Source organism: Pseudorca crassidens, chromosome 14 (assembly GCF_039906515.1).
Source record: "Pseudorca crassidens isolate mPseCra1 chromosome 14, mPseCra1.hap1, whole genome shotgun sequence".
Lineage (NCBI taxonomy): Eukaryota > Metazoa > Chordata > Mammalia > Artiodactyla > Delphinidae > Pseudorca > Pseudorca crassidens.
Genome location: NC_090309.1, coordinates 49,921,632 through 49,942,930, shown reverse-complemented (window position 1 = coordinate 49,942,930; position 21,299 = coordinate 49,921,632).

Here is a 21,299-nt window from a genome sequence, read left to right as displayed (position 1 = left end):
GAAAAGGGAACCCTCTTGCACTGTTGGTGGGAATGTAAATTGATACAGCCACTATGGACAACAGTATGGAGGTTCCTTAAAAAACTAAAAATAGAATTACCATGTGATCCAGAAATCCCACTACTAGGCAAATACCCATAGAAAACCATAATTCAAAAAGACACATGCACCCCAATGTTCATTGCAGCACTATTTACAATAGCCAGGTCATGGAAGCAACCTAAATGCCCAACAACAGATGAATGGATAAAGAAGATGTGGTACATATATACAATGGAATATTACTCGGCCATAAAAAGGAACGAAATTGAGTCATTTGTTGAGACGTGGATGGATCTAGAGACTGTCATACAGAGTGAAGTAATTCAGAAAGAGAAAAACAAATATTGTATATTAACGCATGCATGTGGAATCTAGAAAAATGGTACAGATGAACCGGTTTGCAGGGCAGAAGTTGAGACACAGATGTAGAGAACAAACGTATGGACACCAAGGGGGGAAAACTGCGGTGGGGTGGGGATGATGGTGTGCTGAACTGGGCGATTGGGACTGACATGTATACACTGATGTGTATAGGATTGATGACTAATGAGAACCTGCAGTATAAACAAACAAACAAACAAACAATTAATACTAAACTTTCTTTGGGTTATTTGTATGGAAATATGTTAATATAAATGTTTCAGACATTACATGAAATTTCTAAAAAATCTTATATATCTGGTATAATGTTATAAGTCATAATTCTAGTTATTACTTTAAAATGTATGTCTCAGAAATAACTAAATTTCCTTGTCAATTGCATTATTATGAAGTTTCATCAAATCTGTACAGGTAAGGACTGTCTGCCATAATTTCAATATAATTAAAGTTTCCTGTTCTAGTATTTTCAAATAAGGATATTTAAAATTTGAAATTTGTATATTCATCTAGATTATCCCACTTTATCCTTAAAAAATGTTGACTAAATCACTATCCTTGAAGACTCAGATTCTGACATCTTACAGTAACTGTAGTGATCATTTCACTGTACAGACTCAGTAACAACAAAAAAAATTCTTTTCACTAATTTTATACACTATAGAAGTAGTATACTGCATGTAAATCTGGATTCCAATTACTTATGGGAAACATCTAATAGTTTGATTGAATTCTGGCATTTTTGATGAATAACTTGCCAAGTCAATAAAACAGTGTTATCCTTGTTAATAACTCTCTGGAGAATAAAGTTAATGATGCCTGAAATTATTAATGCAACTTCCAAGGGAGAATAAGTTACTCTCTGAGAGTTACCTAGGCACTGTGATTACAGTGGATTCTTAGAAGGCTGTAGGATTTGACTCTCTAATTCCCACCCAACCATCTTCCACTACTACCTGAGGAGGCTAGTCCCTCCTTCCTCAAGAGCCTGTAATGGTCTCCCTTAAAATAGCAGCCTTGCAAGGTACTGCCTGATCCTCCTTAGGACCTACCCTGCAATTTCTTCTTGTTTATAACCAGATTCTGCAGATTTGGGTCCCAGCAGGCCCAAAAGGGTAATGTACAAAGTGTTACCCATGAGGAGATGTAAGGTACACCGAAATATTACTTTATTGTGCCCACTTTTACTGACAGAAACCTAGAAAACAGTGTGGAAATAGATCTTACAATCAAGGGGTCAAGTTGAAAGTAATGTAAAGTGGGATTATACCAAATTTATTGATGTGAGTTCACTAAACAGAGATTCCACATTCAATGTTTTAAATCAAATGGTAAGGGATGGTCCTAACAGTTTGCTTCTTGGTTAACTGAAACATGGACTCAAAGGTGGGTTTATACTAAACAAAGATTAAATGCCAGAACTTTTTTTTTTTTTTTTTGGTTATTCTCTATAGGTTGGAATCACAGTGGGGACTGATGCCTTCAAAGGGAATCCATAAACTCAATGGAAATGATGGGATCTTGTGGCATTAAGAGTCTAGAAGTAACAATTAATTTCTAAAGAAAAGGTGGGTATGATTACTGTAATGGAGTGTTTACTATAACAGAGAGTGAAGCCAAAGCAGTATTTAAAATAGTCTGACTTAAAGATATTTTTGGCACTGGCTAGTTGATTATGGTGTCTCTACAACTAGAATTGATGGGCAGTCTACTGAAGTCTTACTTGATCTGTATAAGAAGAAAAGCTCTAGGTCTAGAGAACAGAAATATGACTCGAACCACTAAAACAATAAGTTGTGCCCCCTCCACTAAGTCCAAGACTTGAGTCAGTTTACAGACCTCAAGCCCCCTGAATGGAATTGAATCACGTCAAGTAAAGAAGAACCACACTGCTGAAAATGTGTACTGATAACCTTCCTCAAGGTAACTGTGCATTGGGAAGGAGAAAATAATTTTGAAGGGTTCCTAAACATTGGCTTTGAACTGACACAGGTATCTGGAGACTCACAACTTCATCATGGTCCATCGATTTGAGTAGGAGGTTTGGAGGTAATATGATCACTGTAGTTTCAGACCAGGTACATCTCACAATGAACCCAGTGGTTCTGCAAAATCACCCAGTGGTTATTTTCTGTTTTAGAATACACAACTTAAATAGACATACTCAACAACTGACAGAATCCTAATATTAGTTCTTGGACCTACGGAATGAGGACTATTATGGTAGGAGAAGCCAAATGGAAACCAGTAAAACTGCCTCTACCTATGAAAATAGTAGATCAAAAGCAATGTTGCATTCTTAGAGAATTGAAGAGATTATTACCACCATCAATCACTTGAAAGATGCAGGGGTGGGTATTCCTACCACATCCCCTCTAACTAATATTTTGGCCTTGGCAAAAGGTAAGTGGATCTAGGAGAATGATGATGGAGTATCAAAAACTTATCAGGTTGAGACTCCAATTACAACTGTTGTTCTAATTCTGATTTTTGTCATTGGAGAAAAAAACAACAAATCTCCTAGTACCTGGCACACAGCTATTGATCTGGAAGATGATTTTTCTTTTCTATATACTTGATAGTAAAGACCGTTAGAAGCAATTTACTCTCCAAAGACAACGCCTGCAGTATACCTTCACAGTATCTTGAGAGCATATCCCCTTTCAAGTCCTATGTCATACCTAGGTAGCAGGGACTTTGCCTTTCCCCTCAACAGAAAATAATGTTGATCTGTATCATTGATTATATTACACTGACTGGATCTATTGAGTAGTAAGTTGCAATTTCTTAAGACACATTGGGAAGACAATTATGGGCCAGAGGGTAGGAAATAAAACCCACAAAAATTCAAAAGCCTGCTACCTCAGTGAAATTTTTAGGGCTCCAGTGATTTGAGGGGTGCTTTTCCCCCTTTCTCTTCATTTGTAATTTTCCATTATTTCATATTCATATTTAACAACAACAACAAAATATTGAGGACTTAAACTGTGGGTAAACAAACAAACAAAAAGCCAAGAAGGAAACATATTTAGTACAGCTATGAAGAAAGATACCATCATGCTTATTATTAATGCAAGTTCCATATATCACATTTTAGTGGCATACTTAAGCTTAGCCAGACTTTAGATAAGGTAAGTGAAAGTCAACTTTTCAGAAGCAAAAATAAAGGTGAAAATCTCATAAGAACATAGTTACAGACATTTTTCTAAAATATGTGGATGGCATTACCTAATAAACTAGTCATTATAACTTTAAGCTGAATAAAAATGTCTCTAATGTGAGAGCAGTATCGCAGCATTTAAAATGAACCACACAATGTAATCCAATGTACATTATTCTTTAAATTCAATGTATGTAAGAACACATAACCAATTTCATAGCCTCTGTTCTTAGACAGCTAAAGAAATTAAGTATAAGGAAAAACAGTAAAAAAGGGGTACAGAAGGAAAATGGTGATTTTACATTTTTCCTTGATCTATATAGCTTCTCTCTAAGCTGTTGCAAAAACTACCATCAAGATTGCATAAATTGTATATGCAAAGCAATCTGAGTTACAGAGAAGACTGACAGAATTATAATTATAGTTTCCTTTTTTGAATAAAATTGATCTATATAAATATGACTCTAAATTTAACAATTGTCAAAAATCACCACTACCAAATCTGTGATTCTAATTCTTGCAGAAGCATAAATCATCCTGGAGAAGAACTTTAAAAGCAGTCCTCTGGAATGTCAAGTGATGTAATTAATTAAGTGTGATTTTTAGTTTTCAATTTCCATTTTCATTCTAAGTCCTTAACTTTAAAAATGATTAAAAAATTTTTTCTCACCAAAAAGTATAAAAAAATGAATCAAACTTATTCTTAGGGTCACAGTGGACAGTGTACCAAATTGTTCAAGATGGCATTATAAAATGTACACACTATTTAAACTGTTGTGTTGGCTTTTGTATTTTTGACTAAGTAATGCCATCTGTCTCATTCATCATTCACCAGAGATATCAGTGTTAACATTCTAGTGTTTGAATGTCTAACACACTACTGTACTTTTGCCATAGTGTTTCTGGTTTTAATGTTGCAATGTCCTGATCTTATTTTATTTATTTTTATTATTTATCTAACCATTTATTTATTTATTTTTGGCTGCGTTGGGTCTTTGTTACTGTGTGCGGGCTTTCTCTAGTTGTGGCGAGCGGGGGCTACTCTTCGTAGCAGTGTGCGGGCTTCTCATTGTGGTGGCTTTTCTTGTTGTGTAGCACAGGCTCCAGGAGCACAGGCTTCAGGAGTTGTAGCACGTGGACTCAGTAGTTGTGGCTTGTGGGCTCTAGAGTGCAGGCTCAGTAGTTGTGGTGCACAGGCTTAGTTGCTCCACAGCATGTGGGATCTTCCCAGACCAGGGCTCAAACCCATGTCCCTTGCATTGACAGGTGGATTCTTAACCACTGTGCCACCAGGGTAGCCCACGATGTCCTGATTTTTAAAAGCTTCCTAAGAATAGCTTTTTATGGTAGGAAAGTGATAAATGCATATGATTTATAACCAGTCATATGAAGATTCAATATAAGTTCTGCCACTTGATTTGCTCCATGCCTTTGAACACATTAATTTACTTTACGGTGTTTTATTAAAAGAGAAGCTAATATTATCTTTTAAGGCTGATGAAAGGTTTACTTATAAACTATCTTGCGTAGTATCTGAAACTAAGGTGTCCGCAACTACCCTAAGGTAATTCTTTGGATATGAAAATCCATAAATTATGTTTCTGGTTTCAACTTTTAGCTTCAAACGGATAATCAGTTCACTTTTACTCTCAAAAATGTGTATTACAATTTTTAGTTTAAATCTATGTTTTGTCTAGTAAAATAAAGAATACTTAACAGAGCCCCTTATTTCTGGCAGCCTTCTTTTCAGATGACTTTCTCTGATCCCAGGGAACTTCAATAAATTTCACTACCCTTCTTCTCTAAGGAAGATCCTTTATTCTTTCTCCCTGTTCCATGGGAAAGACTTAATAGGCAATCATCTTGCCCACAAAAGCAAACAACTGCCTTGCATGCAAGAAGTAGTGGTAATGCATGCCATGCACAGCTTCATGTGCCAGTAGATGTTTGATCAATGCCTTCTTGATGCAGTTTCAGAAAATTATCTTGTAGCTAAATATTTATCTGCCCAAATGGTGCTTTTTCCTATTTATGATAATATATTACTTTATAAACTTGTTTTGTTTTTGCTTGCTTTTATTGATAGATTTGATGATTCTGCTATAATTCATAAAAATTTTTAAAAATTGTGTAAGAAAACAGCTTTTCCTTAAAAATATTTTTATAATTCCACCCAAATATGTAAGGAGGAACTCTTAGTGTCCAGCAACCCCACTTTTGGATATTTATTCAAAAGAATTGAAATCAGGATCTTGAAGAAGTATTTCCACTTCCATGTTCATTACAGCATTATTCACAGTAGCCAAGAGGTAGAAACAACATAAATGTCCATTGACAGATAAATGGATAAAGAAAATGTGGTTTACACATATAATAGAATATTATTCTGCCATAAAAAGAAGGAAATCCAGTCATATGTTACAATATGAATGAACCTTGGGGACATTACATTAAGTGAAATGAAACAGTCGCAGAAGGAGGAAAAAATGAAATGCATGATTCCACTTACATGAGTTATATCTATAGTAGTTAAACTGATTGAAGGAGAAAGTAAATGGTGGTTACCAAGGGTTGGGGAAAGAGGGAAACGGGGAGTTTCTGTTCAATGGGTATAAAGTTTCAGTCACAGAAGATAAAAAAGTTCTAGAGGTATGTTGTATAACAGTGTTCTTACAGTTAACAATACTGTACTGTATGCTTAAAATTGTGTTAAGAGGGTAGATCTCATATTATGTGTTTTTTACCACAATAAAAAATATCTAATGGTATAATATGACCTAGAAGCTGGTATTACACTGGAAACCACCATTCCACTCTATTATTCTCTGTATCTATGAATTTGGCTTTTATTTTTTAAAGATTTCATGTATAAGTAGTGAAATATAGTGTTTACCTTTCTCTGTCTGGCTTCTCTCATTTAGCATTATGCCCTCAAGGTCCAACTATGCTGTTGCAAATGGCAGGATTTCCTTATATTTATTGTTGAATCATGTTCCATTGTATATATCCCACATTTTCTTTATCTATTCATCTGTCTAAGGACATTTCGGTTGTTTCTATATCTTAGCTATACATGCTGCGATGAACATGAGAATACAGGGAGTATAGTATCTTTGAGATACTGATTTCATTTTCTTTGGATATATACTCAGGAGTAGGATTACTGGGTCATATGGTAGTCCTAGTTTTAATTTTTAAATTATTTTATTTTATTTTTATTTTTATTTTTTTTCGGTACGCGGGCCTCTCACTGTTGTGGCCTCTCCCATTGCGGAGCACAGGCTCCGGACGTGCAGGCTCATGGGCCCAGCCGCTCTGCGACACGAACCCGTGTCCCCTGCATCAGCAGGCGGACTCAACCACTGCGCCACCAGGGAACCCCTAGTTTTATTTTTTTGAGAAGCTGCCATACTGTTTTCCATAATAACCATTCCATAAACAGTATTTTTAAAAGGCTTTATTATATTACAAAATCTACCTGTATTTTTTCTTTAAAACTATTATACTGAAGAAATGATAAAATTTTGACTGTATCTTATGTTAAACAGAATGGCCTACTAAAGGTTATGTATCTTTATAAACCAGGTTCTTTTATGTAAAATAACATTATACTAGCAATTTTTTCAACCTAACCTTCAATGCTCTATTTCTGTGAGGGGTTTCCAGGACTGTTTCAAAGGGACAAATGTAAAGTTACAATGAATTCTAGTTTTTGGACTGACCAAAGCCTTTATAGAGTGAAGCATAATTTATGTTTCAGTTCAAGTTCTTATATAAGTCATTATTGAATAATGTTACAATAATGCTTGCAGCAGAATGTAATAATAATGTTTGTAAGTAATAAAATAGTAATTTAGTTTAATCTGAATCCAAAAATAATGTGCCATGTCAATTCTGTATTCACCCTATTATCATGGTTTTGAAATAAGCATTTGAATGTTAAATGATATATTCTTAAAGATCAAATACTAATTGGACACAGGATGAATGAGGGATCCATGAGATCTTGGAAATAGGAAAAATGAATTCTGGGATTTACTGATATCTTAATGCTGATCAGATGGCAGAAGTAATGATGCAAGAGGCAAAGTTGAACAGACAGAGGTACCTTGTGGCATTATAGATGCAGTTGTGGTCAGAAGCCTGTCATTTTGCATAAGCATACAATTGATCTATAATAAGGTTTCACATCGATTAGAGACTAAATGAAAACTGACCCATCTTCTAACTGGATATGTATTTTTACCAATATGACAACTTATTAACTATTAACTAGCAAACTCATATCTAAATGTACCACTGTGGGCTTTTCATTGGTAAAAAGATATACAAATGATATAATAAAACTTCACCTGCATTCTACCTAAAGTAGCAAGCTATATTTAAAATTTAGAAAAGTAAGACATATGTTTAATTTTATTCATTAATTGATGAGTATACTTTAAAAACATGACACATGCACAACAATGTATTAGGAGCCACGGAGGAGAAAAAGAATTATAAGACATGACTCTGAACTCAAAAAAGTTTATATAATCTAGTTACAGCTATAAGACACATGAGGACTTACACAGAACTATACAAACAAAATGACAAAGCTATGTCCCACACCTGATTAAGGAGCAAATGAATATTAGCATCCAAAATAAACCAAGTATAAGAATATGAAATTTATCAAGGGTCATTTTAAACCCTAAAATTACCCAAGTGTATGTTGAAGTTGTCAAAAGATCATCTTTATTTGATCTTAATCACATTAATGTAAAACAGTGTCTAAAAGTGGTAATCCTAAGGTGCTGCTTGATTTTTCAGACATTTGACACGTTCAGTTTGGAATTACACATATCAAGAGAACAATACTATCTATGTTCATGCAGTAGTGGTCATGAATCAAAGTTTAGCGTTCTCAAAAGCATTTTACCATGAAACTGAAAACACAGCAAAAAACAGAGGAATCACATAGACATTGATAACATTTTTGAAAAACTGTCAGTCGGAAGACAAATGTGTGTTGCTCTTATTATTCTTCCTAAGAGAATTTATACCAATGAATAGAATGTGCATGAAACACATATTGGTTTAATATAGGGAAGAATTTTTTTTAGTTTTTGAACTTGGCTGCAATGTCTACTTGAGAGCCAATTAATTTGCCATTGTAGGGTAGGCAAAGAAACTGAATGAACACTCTTGTAAGAGATGCAGAGGGAATTTAAGTTTTTAATATAGAACTGGCAAAAGAACATGCCTCTATAGTTTCTTTCAAATATGAAAGTCATTTGACCTATGAATTGTGGTATTAGGTTACTATTTTTCAGTTACCGGAATCAGAAGCACATTCAAGTTACCTAAAGTGATGGAAATTTATTGTAAGTTAACACAAAAAGATTGCTTCAGTAGCTACATATAAACGATTCCTTGCAACAGAGCAGCTCATCACTCACCAAAATGCATTGGCAGCTCTCAAGTCAGTCTTCTTTAATGTCCACTCAAAATGGGTTTCCATTTTTCTCTTTTCCAGTGATGGCCACTCATGGCCCACCTTCTCTTGGTTTCAACCTGTCTCTATATAGGCTTGGCCCTTTACTTTTTATTTTTCTGGTATGACCTCTGCCATATCTATGTGTATGCTCTCTCTGCTTCCACTATCCTTCAACTGCTTTATTTTAAAACTTCTCCGTGAGTTAAGATCTACTTAAGTCACCATTTAGCATGAAGCATTTTTACTGGGTGGAGTCTTTACACAAACTACTTCATAGCCTCCTGAACTTCCTCATATCAAGTTTATAAATATCTTTGGGTCAGCTGAAGATTTGAGTTTAACGGGTTGTGCCTTGAACAGTAGGGTGAAAGAGTACAGGGCATAGTGTGTTAGGCAGAGGGAAACCATGTAGCCTCTTTCAATAGAAGAGGGACTTTCTAAGACTAGCACTGAGACTCCCAAATATGCCTCACCATTCCAGTCACAAATAGCTGATGTGAAGAGAGAGGTCACTGTGGGTTGGATGCCCTCAATTCATGAGTGGAAATCAGGGAAGAAGGAGAAATCATCTATTTTCATATCATTCTGACTCTTGTGAGTATCTTAGAAAGAAATGCTCAGGTTTTCAATTTAAATAATCTACAGAAACATGACAATTTTTGCTTCCTCACTATGACATAAAATGATAGACTTGTCTCATTTTGATAAATATATATTTTCTAAATATAGTATCTGATATATACAAGAGTATATATGTAGCATATATCTATGTTATGAATCGTAATAATAAAATGTGTAACCACACATCTACCACTCCACATAAGAACTAAAGCAATATGTGGCATGAATAATTTATTCTTTAATTAAATTCCTGCTTAGTGGCAGTCCCAGTGATAACTATAATGTGTCCTGTGCTGTGGACACTGGTTCTACATAAATATTTGTTGTGTTATAATAAGAGTATGGATGATCTTTTGACAATGAGTCAAAGAGAATTTTATATCACTCTCCTCTTGGCTTTCTTCCATCTTAGTTTATATTTATAATCTCATATATTTTAAATTATTATAATATTTAAAATATTTGAGGTAGGTGTGAATTTGGAGAAAGATCATCAAGAAAGAGTATCATTATCTTCTTCATTTAGGTTTAGATTGTCTATTCTTTAGCTAATATTTAACTTCTTTTCCTAATCATCAATTTGCCCTCTCTGATTATAATACTTAGATTTTGGAATCCTTCTGTTAATTAGAAATCCAGGGTGTTATATCTTGCAGGAGAATTGCTACTCTTAAACATGTTAAAATATAAATATATAAGGCCTATGAAGTTGGTGGAAGATATATGGAAGATATATGGAAATTAGAAGAAACAATAAAGATGGAAAGAGAAGGAAAACATTATTATAAAGTTAGGAAATTAAAGATAATACTGTATTAAATGTTATGTAAAGTAAGAAATAATAAATCTTATCAACAGGATTGTCAGAACATTTGGTAAACTAAAACAACATTGAGCTGAAGTCTTGCCTGAAATACAATCTAAGTTTCACAAGTTGCATAAACATTCTGTACCTCAATTTCCTCACCTTTAAAATGGACACAGTAGTATCTGACATGAGGGCTGTCTTCGGTACTGAGTGCAATACTCTTAACGACTTAAATGAGTGTCTGACATACAGAACATTCTCAATACATATCAGTTATTACTACTTAGATTTCGTGGGATCTTTGGGACATTGTTTACATTTTTTCTGGGTTTATTTTCCCTGAGTATGCATGGATAATTTTCTATACAATTTTATTAAAACTTTCTTTCCTAATCTTCAAAAATGCTATGGAAATTAATGAGATCATTTCTGAGTGGAGAACATCATTCTGACTTTTATGGGATGAAAAGAGGTCTATAGCTATTAATCACAGCTATATGATATACTCCCATATACTAAGGTTATAGACAGGTTAGGTTGCATAATATGACTAATGTCCTAAAAGTATTTATTAATAATAATATTGCATGAAATCTTACCTGAATGATTATAATTTATAGAAGCAAAATAAATCCCTTAGTTTTGATCATTGCTATCCACTGATGTAATGAATCACTCCACTGAAGCAATCAGAGTCTGCTTGTGCTCAAGGTGACATTTAAGCTAAGTTCTTAGTATATTTCAGGAGTTTGTATATACTAACCCTATTTCTTTCAGGGTGATATTTTCCAGGCAGCCCTGAATTTCTTCTATCAACTCCATTAAAAGATGAGATCTAAGAATTTTTGGCATTAACCTATGAGAAAGGGGATCAGGCCAAAAGAATATGTTGGTGTTGCAGGAACTTTGAAATTTATATAGCTGTATTAGTCAGGGTTTTCCAGAGAAATAGAACCAACAGGTGGAAGAGACAAAGGGAGAGAGAGTGAGAGAGAGACAGAGAGAGAGAGAGAGAGAATTTTCTCTTCCTTCATCTTTTTGTTTCATTCAGGCCCTCAGTGGATTAGATGATGCCTACCCACATTGGGGAGGGAAACCTTCTTTACTCAGGGTATTAATTCAAGTGCTATTCTCCTCTGGAAATATCCTCATAGACACACCCAGAAATAGAATTCAACCATATATCTGGGCATTCCATGATCCAGTCAAGTTGACACATAAAATTAACCATCACACTACCCAAAGCATACCTTCCACAATTGTTTAAAAAAAGAGAGAGAAAGAAAATATTTATTTATAGTTGTGAGCTTTAAAACATGATGAAAATAATTTAAAGTATAAGAGATGTTTAAGAAGTATATTTTACACATATAACATATATATTATTTATTATTAATGACTATATTTATATAGATATTCATATATATTTTTCACTTATTATATCAGACATTCACATCTATTTTCAAAACTGGTAGAGAGAATGAAATGAAACTTCTCTGAGAAAAGCAAAGATAGAGAAAATTTCTGTTTGTAACAGACAGGAAAGAATGGCTATGGGGGTCCAAGAAAATTTCTAGGAGGTAAAACTTAACCTCTGCCCTCTCTCACTTTCTCTTTGCCAGTGTGGTTTTTCATTGATTCTATAGCCACAGATAATAGACTCCTCACCTTTTCTTTCAAATGGGGCTCTATTAGAGATCAAACAAAAGTGTACATATCAGTACAATTTTCTACATACTCATGGGAAAACACCAGCAGTAACAATAATAAAAGTAACAAAATAACAACAACAACAACAAAACAAAGCTGGATCAAAATGCAAGAACTATGTATAGTCAATCAGGAGCATCACTTTCGTGTGTGGACCAGTGCCTATGAAGGAAAACTTGATGACCCCCTCCCATTCCCTGTTAAAACCTCTTTTGCAAGGTGGACATGGGGTCTCAATTTTTCTAACACTCTGAGTGATATTGCACTGCAAATTGAAGGAAATAATTTTTCACATAATTCAGGAAGCATGTTCTCTTCTCCTACCATGGATCTTGTTTGTGGAATATAGCCCAAGCAAATTGCAACAACTGTAATTACAGAACAAATGTCAGAGCCATGCAGTCCATATTACAGATGAGGAATATGAAGCTCAAAGATATTCATCTAGAAAATGGAAGATGCAAGAATAGGTACGTTTCCTGATCCATAGTTCTCTTCCACCTTTCCACCCCATATTCCTGGAACTGCCCAAGGTTAAAGAGTTACGATTGTCATAAAAAGAAACATGAAAAGAGTGCTAGAAATTTGTTGTTCCAGTTATTTCTCTTTTTATAGATTTTGAGATATAGTGGCTTAAAATGTAATACTCTATCTTTCTTTGAATGACTATTGCCATTATAAATATGTCTGCTTCAAATCAAGACTTGTACTATCTAGGTTTGGAACATTAGAGAATAAGTTCCTTAGATCTTAAGAATAAATTATTTCCTTGTATATAAATAAATCCACATTATTTAACTTGAAATATTTTTCTTTTCACATTAAGGAAATCTCATTCTACCAGCAAGGGTTTATACAGCCCACGTTATCTCTCAATAAAGTCTTAGTTCCTATGTGTAAAATTCACCATGTCCACACTTCCACAGAACTACTGACTGCATATATTTTCATGCAGCCTAACAATGTCATGTTTAAAACTGCCAGGTTATTTTCCAGGTAAATCATAATTGATATCAAATCCTTTCCTCACATGATAACTATAAGACTTTTGAAATTTTACCAAGTTTGGAATTCATTCATAACTAGTCTACCTGCTTTATCCCTACAATTTAAAAGGAATTAATGGATTTTTAAATGTTATCGAAGTCAATATGTGTTTTTTGCTCTATTATCAAATGACATCAAATTCAAAGCAATGCAAGTATATAAAATAAAAGCAAATGTGACAGAAATCTAAGAAGCTGACATGTAGAGTTGAACTTGTTAGTGCATTTCTGCTAAATCTTATTAAAGAAGAGGTTAAAAAAATACTTGTAGTTCAATGAAGTATTTTTTACATCCAAAACAGTTTACTGATTGAGAACAAAACAGGCACTATCAATCATTTCTTAATTGTCTAGTGAAAGTATATTCTATTTTTTTTTTTTTTTTTTTGCGGTATGCGGGCCTGTCACTGTAGTGGCCTCTCCCGTTGCAGAGCACAGGCTCCGGATGCGCAGGCTCAGTGGCCATGTATCATGGGCCCAGCCGCTCCGCGGCATGTGGGATCTTCCCGGACCGGGGCACGAACCCGTGTCCCCTGCATCGGCAGGCGGACCCTCAACCACTGCGCCATCAGCGAAGCCCTGAAAGTATATTCTTGAATGACAAGGAAAACACATTTTTCTCTCTTTAGTGGTAAGCACCCTTCCTGATTTTTCCTAGGCACACAGTTCCTAAACTTATGGGACTACATACTGAACTTTGAAACTCCTATTTCAATCTTTGCTTAATCTTTACTTTGGTCACTAAAGACTTTGGAACCAGAAAGCATGTTCAAGTATAGTGAAATGCCCTGTTCATGGCAAAGGATTTTACATTTCAAACCAGCAAGGGCAATTCCAAATTCCTCTGAGAAAAGCAGAAATGTTTCTACTGCAGGCTTCTGAAAAATATTTTCCAGTTCAGATATTTTTACTTCAAAATGAAGACATTATGTTTCTTGAAAATAACTCTACAGAAACTGGTATGTTTTCTGTGTTGTAAATTCATCTATGATTGAGCTTAAAAATGATAATCTAGGATATAGGCAGGAAAGTAGAACAGAAATAGCATTAATCAAAAGAATGAAAAAAGTAAGTCTGAAGTTCATGTAGTGTATGCCAGGAATTTTCCAGAGACCTTTAACTTTTAAAAAATGTAATAAATACTCATTTTTTTGCTAATACCTGGGTTAAACAGTATGTATTTAAGATTGTACTCTGCTTGAGTATATTATAGTTTGCTAAAAAATGTGAACAACAAAATACACAAAATAAGACAAAGGGAAAGATACAATGTTAGGGATAAACATAAAGAAGTTATGAAGGTCTTTACAGAAATAATGTCACAGTATACCTGGTTTTCTTGGGAAAGTCCTGATTTATGCTTTTTGTCCTGTCCTAGTTAGTAACTGTACTATTTGCGCTCTCAAACTGCCCAGGTTTGGATTGTAAATGATACGGATTAACCAGTCTTGAAAAAAATAGCAATTACCCAGAGAACAGAAAAAAAGGGGGGCATTCCAGAAAATTTTCAGCTTAAACAAAGTCATGTATGGCACAAAAATTCGTGGTAACTTTGAGACACTGAAAACAATCTACCATGCTGAAGTACAGATTGCAAGGAGGAGGCTAACAAAAAAATAAGTGGATAGGCAGATGAGTTACATCTCAAAACCTCTCTGTGCTTTTAAGGAACTTCTATCTTATCCTAAAACCAATGGGCAGGGAAATAAATACTGAGATAAAGGAACTGTATAACTGGATTTGAACCGTAGAAAAAGACATAAGCCAAAAATATGAACGTTGGGAACTTGGTATTATTGGTCATTGTCAATGATTCAGAAAGGATATGATTAGAGCTTGAACTGAGGCAGTGACATATAGGATTGAGAGGAGCAGATGCATTCAAATGATATCAAAGAGTTTGAATTACAGGTCAATAGGTTTCCAAAGCTCCATATTTTAAAAAGGCATTATTATAGTACAAAATTCATTATCCCTTAAGATATCATAAGTAAAAACTAATGAAATATTTGAGTGGATCTTATGTCAAATATAATTGTAAATCTATATGTACCCCAAATCAGAGCACCTAAATATATTAAGCAAATACCATCAGATCCTAAGGGAGAAATAGACAACAATACAATAACTGTAGGGGACTTCAATATCCCACTTTCAAACATCAAGACAGAAAATCAATATGAAAACACTGGACCAGAATTATACTTTAGACCAAATAAATCTAATAGACATATACCGAACATGCCATCAAACAACAGCAGAATACACATTCTTCTCAAGCTCTCATGAAACATTCTCCAGGATAGATCATATGTTAGGTCATAAAGAAGCCTTACCAAATTTAAGTAGATTGAAATCATACCAAGTATCTTTTCTCACCGCAGTGGTAGGAAACTAGAAATCAACAGCAAGAGGAATATTGGAAAATATGTGGAAATTGAACAACACACTCCTGAACAACAAACGGGTCAAAGAAAAATTCAAAAGGAAACTAAAAAATATCTTCAAACAAATAAAAATGGAAAAACAACACACCAAACTTACGGGATTCAATAAAAGAGCAGATTTAAGAAGAAAGTTTATAGTGCTAAATGCCTATATTAAGAAAAAAAGGAAGACCTTAAATAAACAACCTAACTTTACACCTCAAGAAACTAGAAAAAGAAGACCAAACTAATCCCAGGGCTAGCAGAAGGAAGGAAACAACAAAGATCAATCAACAAAATGAAAAGACAACCGATAGACTGGGAGAAAATATCTGCAAATTGTATATCAGATAAGGGTATAATATCCAAAATATAAAAGAACTCATACAACTCAATATAAAAAAACAAACAATCCAATTAAAAATGAACAGAGGACCTGAACAGATATTTTTCCAAAGAAGACATAAAATAACCAATAGGTACATGAAAAGATGCTCAATATCATTAGTCTTCAGGAAAATGCAAAGTAAAACCGAATGATGTAGCATGTCACATCTGTTAAAATGGCTATTATCAAAAACACAACAGATAACAAATATTAGTGACAATGTAGAGGAAATGGAACCCTTGTGCCCTATTGGTGAAAGGTACATTTTTACAGCTACTATGGGAGACAGTATGGAGTTTCCTTAAAAAATTAAAAATAAAACTACCATATGATCTGGTAATTTCTCTTCTTTGTATATATCTGATGGAAATGAAATCACTATCTTGACGGTTGTCTGTACTCCATTCATCACAGTCTTACAATAGCCAAGACAGGGAAACATCCTAAGTGTCCATTAATGATTACATGAATAAAGAAAATGTGATTATATATGTTTAATAACAATATGTAATATAATAATAATTTAAAATGTTTAATAATACATAATTATCTGTGATAATACATATTATATATTATATATGTATATACAACCTGGAATAGTATTCAGACATAAAAAAGAAGGAAATCCTTTCATTTGCAATAACATGGATGGACCTTGAGGGCATTATGAAATAAGTCAGACAAAGGAAGTCAAATACTATATGATCACCTACATGTGGAATCTAAAAATGTCAAACTCATAGATACAGAGGGTAGAATGGTGCCAGGAACTAGAAGATGGGGGAAATGGGGAGATGTTGGTCAAAGAGTACAAACTTACAGTTATGAAATAATTACGTTTTAGGAATCTAATGTACAGCATAGTGACTACAGTTAACAATACTGAAGTACATACTTGAATATAGTAAGAGAATATATCTTAAATATTCTCACCACATAAAAAAGGCAGTTATGTGATGTCATGGAGGTTTTAACTAATCTTGCTGTGGTAATCATTTTGCAGTATATATGTGTATCAAATCATTACGTTGCATACCTTAACTTAATGTTATATGTCAATTATCGCTCAAAAAATCTGGAAAAATAAAAATTTATACTTTCATAAATAAAATGACAAGCATAGACTGGGAAATGCTTGCAACTAAATAAACCTAATATCCAGGCAGTTTTTAAATTACTGAAAGTAAATAAGAAAAAGACAAATGACTCAAGAAAATTATGACAATATTGAAAGACATTTTACTGGAGAGAAAATAACATAGCCAATAAACTTAAAAATGTTTCTCTTAAGTAGTAACTAAGGAAATGCAAATTAAAACACAAATTAGTTCTAGCCATTGAGAAAGAGATCATGTAAATGTATAATAAAATCATGGGAGTATGAGCAGATATTTGCTATACTTGCATCCAACAAAAGACTTCTTAAAACTATAAATCAACAGAAATAAATCAGACAAATAACAAAAATGAGCTAAACTTATTGAAATGGTCACTAGGCACATGTTAAGGCAGTCAACTTTGCTAGTTATCAGGGAGAAACAAATCAAAAATGTAAGATGTCGCTACACAACCACAATAATGGCTCAGATAAAAAAGACAGAGCGTATCAAGTGTTGGCAAACACGTGAAGAAACTGATTGGATGGTAAATTTGTAAAACCACTTTGGAAAATTGTTTGGCAGTGTCTACTACAACTAAATATATCCATACCTTATGACACAGCGATTTTATTTCTAGATATATGTTTAACAGAAATGTATACATATATTCAGCCAAAAATGTGTACTGGAATAGTCACTGTAGCACTATTCACGACAGCCTTAATCAACATTTAAATAGTTAGAACAGGTATATTTCTATTATTATAGAATAAAATAAATAGAATATTGAGGCATAGAAACAAAGTGGCATACTATATAGCAATGAGAGTGAATAATCTACAACTTTGCAGAGTGAATTATTTCAAAAACAGACGGTTGAGCAAAGGAAACAAATGGAGGCATTAATATCATATAATTCCATTTATATAAAGTACAAAACTAAGCAATAATAATTTATACTTTTAGAAATTAAGATATTGCTTACCATTATTGGGAACGGCTAATGAACTGGGAGCATGATAAACAGGAAAAAGAACCAAAATAATTCCTCCTAATTAGTAACTAATTTACAATCATGCCCTTTTCTGAATTTATATTATAAGAAAAATACTTTTATAAAGAATAATATTATTGATTTAGCTAGAATATGAAGATATAGGTATTTCGATACATCTTGATGGGTATATAAAAGGGCAAAGTCACACTGAAGGTTCATTTAGCAGGCTTATGATATTAAATATTTACACATCCTGCAACTAATTACTTCTATCTATTTTCAAGAATAGTTGCATATATGCAGCACTATACAAGAATATCAATTTCAGATTTTTTTTTAAATTGTACATTAAAACCCTTTATACTTACTCATAGGTCTTGACTAAATTAAATATGCTACATCTATTTCATACATGAAATATACTTTATAACAATTCAAATAATTAATCAGACATGCGGACATGGAAAATACTCTATGATAATGTAATGGGAAAAAAACAAATATTTTTCTATAAAAGTAACTATTTTTAAAAACAAAAATATTAAAAATATAAATCTATATCATACTTTTAATTTAATTATATTAATATATAAATGAAAATATATTCACTAATTTATATTTGATCACAATGCATTTATATTCCACAATGCTCAAAATTATAATTTAAAAATTAAAACTTACCAATACACTGTAAGCAAGAGGATTAGAAAACACATACATGTATATACATAAACACGGTATATATACACATACATATGATTATTAACATTATAAATATATAAATATTATAAATATTTATATTTTAAAAGAAAATATTGTTCAAGATAATGCATATTTACAAAATTTGATTTTAAAATCTTATATCATAGAAAACAAAGGTGTGATGTAAGATACTGAGAAAAATAAGTGTATGATATATTTCTTATTTTACACTGTGAACAAACCAACATATAACTTTTGTTTTTACAGAAAGAATAACAGGAAGCTTTGTTCAAAGTAGTTTGTCAAAAATTTCTAAGTAAAGCACAGTATATTAAAAAGGTATAATATATAAACATTAGTTATGTAGGGAAATAAAAAGTGTGAGTAAGCACAAAGATATAAAAAGGAATTATAATGAATGAAAAAATAAAACATGAAATGTTTTGCAAATTTCAGAAAAATGTTTTTCATTTCCTAAAATCATAGATGGGCTAAAATCACTTCTAAAATGCAAAACTTGGGCTTCCCTGGTGGCACAGTGGTTGAGAGTCTGCCTGCTGATGCAGGGGACACAGGTTCATGCCCTGGTCTGGGAAGATCCCACATGCCGCGGAGCGGCTGGGTCCGTGAGCTATGGCTGCTGAGCCTGCGTGTCTGGAGCCTGTGCTCCACAACGGGAGAGGCCACAACAGTGAGAGGCCCGTGTACCAAAAAAAAAAAAGAAAAAAAATGCAAAACTTTTAGGTATGGATTAAGAATTAATATCCAATCCTTTGATATCTATAAAAGTTTTGATAAAATCAAAGTGGTGTAGAAACTTTGATGACAAAAAGTTAAAGTTAGGTAGATAAATTTACCTAACTTTATATTTTATATTTATCAGACATATATTACATTATTTATTTATATATCATGTATATTATATATATATATAAAATAAAAATAAGTATAGTAACAAATTAATATGTCACAAAATTAATTTTAAAAGGACAATTGATATTGATAATATATGCAAGTTTTAATAAGCAAAATAAGTTCTTTTTAAGAAATATATAATTCTAGGGTCAAATAAGAAATACACAGTCAAGTTACCAATGTTTAAATAAAAAATAAGATGAGAATCATAGATATGAAAATCTATGGTATACATTCAAGATGTATTTATCAGCAAACACATAATATTAAATTTATGTATTATTATATGAGTAAAAAAATGTACAGTGCATTTATTTTTAGAAATAAGTAAAAGAGTACCAAAAAATCCCTAAGGAAGGGCAATAATAAAGGTAAAAATCAATATTAATGAATGGGGAATGAGAAAAAGAAAAGCTAGACTTAATAAATACTAGATGTAGTTCTTTTTTAAACAGCCATAAATATACAAACAAATTTGGAAAGTCTAATCAAAACAACAAGAGAGAAAAATAAATTAAGATTAGCAACAAGGACATAGAAAATAAATCAGTTAAATTATCACTGCATATTGTACAACTGCTTCTTTTGAAAAAATCTCAATAAAATAGCTTAGTAAGAGAACCCTAAGGAGACCTGTCTCTTAAATATGTGATATTCTAGATGGAATTCTGGAATTAGAAATAAGATATCAGGAAAAAATTATGAAAGTCAGAATAAAGTATGGATTTTAGTTAATAATAATGTATCAATATTGATTCATTAATCAATGAACACAGACACCATATTAATGTAAGATGTTAAAAAAAGAACAAACTGGATGTTTACAAACTTTATTATCTTTACATTTTTTCTGTTAAACTAAAACTATGCTAAAATAAAAAGTTTATTTAAATAAAACAAAAGAAAATATAAACAACCAAAATTGGAGAGGACAAAGAATAACAGAATTTATCAATATTCAAATAAAATATTATAAAATTATCTCTCAAAATGAATCTGGGTACAAATATTTTTTATCAGTAAATTATCCAAATTGAGGAATTTTTTCAAATCTTAAAAGAAAGGAAAATCATTTCTATGCATATTGCACAACTAGCAGATACTTAATATGGAACAGAACTGTAAATTCACAACCAGTCTTAGTGGTTGATATAGTTGCACAAATACTTAATGAAATAAGAACAATTTGAATTCCACAGAATAACTGCAACATAATGTACCATGATTAAGTAGGTATACCCCAGGAATGCAGGGACAATCAATGTATCAAATATGCCAGAAAATTAAATGCCGTTAAGGCCTTTAATAAAATCCAACACCTAATGTTGATAATGTTTTAAGGAACTAGAAAAAAAAGCTACATCTTCACCGTACTGCAAACAATCTATCTTTAAGAAACCAGAAAATTACTAGAGCTCATCACTGAATTTGGTAAACTTGCAGGTTACAAAAGTAATACACAGAAATCTGTTGCATTTCTATACACTAACAATGAAAGATCAGAAGGAGAAATTAAAGAAACAATCC